The sequence below is a fragment of the Buceros rhinoceros genome, unplaced genomic scaffold (genome assembly GCF_000710305.1).
Source record: "Buceros rhinoceros silvestris isolate BGI_N320 unplaced genomic scaffold, ASM71030v1 scaffold15523, whole genome shotgun sequence".
NCBI classification, from domain to species: domain Eukaryota; kingdom Metazoa; phylum Chordata; class Aves; order Bucerotiformes; family Bucerotidae; genus Buceros; species Buceros rhinoceros.
This window is the reverse complement of record NW_010403163.1, coordinates 34,357-35,779: the sequence shown is the minus strand read 5'-3', so window position 1 is coordinate 35,779 and position 1,423 is coordinate 34,357.

Sequence of the window (1,423 nt, the reverse complement as noted above, 5' to 3'; positions counted from 1 at the left end):
TCTGAGTTTCACATGCGCACGGTCCAGCTGTACCTTGTTTTTGAACTGGTTGTTTTGTAGTTTACTTGAGAAGCAGTTAAAACTCAGTGCTGCTTCGTAACTAACCTGAAAGCAAGCAGAACCTTGACTGACTTTGACTTGGTCTTCATTGAGTTGCTTGAAGCTGAAACTCAAAGTGAAACTTGTGAGTATGAACCTGGATGAACTGAAAATGAGAAAGAGGTTGTGCGTGATAAACACATGTTTTGTAGAGGTGTAGAATAAAAATGAGCATGTCTGCTCAAACCCATTTAGTGCAGCGGTATGTGACTTGGGAACATTGGTTTCAAATTCTTGCCTTATATTTCTGGGGACTTCTCACATAAAGCAGTGTACGTTGCATCAAGCATGCTGGGGACGAGGTTCAGGAAATGCAGTGCAGTGCCAGAAAAGCTGTAACACAGCAGGAGCAATGCAGCCTCAAAATTTAGAGTTCTTAGCTGTAGGAATGGCTGTTCAAAACCACTTCCATCTCTGGAAGCGTTGGTGATGAACTTCAAGTCCTAGTACCATTTGCACAGCACCTTCTGCAGGTGCACGTAGTTGCCGGTTGCTGATTGGTACAATAGATGCAGCTACTCCAGGCTGTTAGAAGAGTGTGTACATCTTGAGTTTAGCCAGGATAAGTAGCAGCAGGAGGACAGAAAAGGTGAAATACCCGTTTTAACTGGATCAGCTGAAAGTCTGTGAAGAAACCTGATACTTTTGTACATGTTCCTAAGCTAGAAAAGCCCTGATAATTTTACTTCATGGTATACCTGAACCACTGCAGGCAATGCTGCTGGGAGAGTGGCCCAGATCACCTGTTGCTCAGTCTTTTGTTTTGTTTCAAGTATGGTTTGGAGGGGCTGAAGCTTGAATACTGTTCCAGTTGTGCTGTACCTGTAGTTAGTAGTCAGTATTCCCGTGTCATGACCAGGAAAAGGGAGGGCACGATACGCTGTTGGCATATTTCCCTCATGAGATGTGTCGTTGTTAGATGTAAACTGTAGGAAACAAGCTAAGGGGCTGAATTACTCCACTGGTCTTCACACTGGGGCTAGCTTGGGGATTAGGTGGCATTTGAACAAGCAGCTTCTGTTATTCTACCTCTGCATGATTCTCAGTCTGTTCAGTAGAAATAGGTAAGAGAATGGAGTCTTTAATTTAATCCATCTTTTTTTCCTGCTTGTAGAAGATTTTACTAACCGATTTTCTCAAGCTTGTTCATTATCTGTATGAACTTCCACACTTTATATTCTTGAAAATATCTTCTCAGGGTTTTCTGTGGAGTGCTGTGCTACTGTTTTTGCCAGTTGCAAGCTCCTTGCGTGCATGAGTGTGAGATTTGATTATGTTGATGTTTGTATAAGCAGATTCGTTGTATGCTTTCTGCAAATTGTGT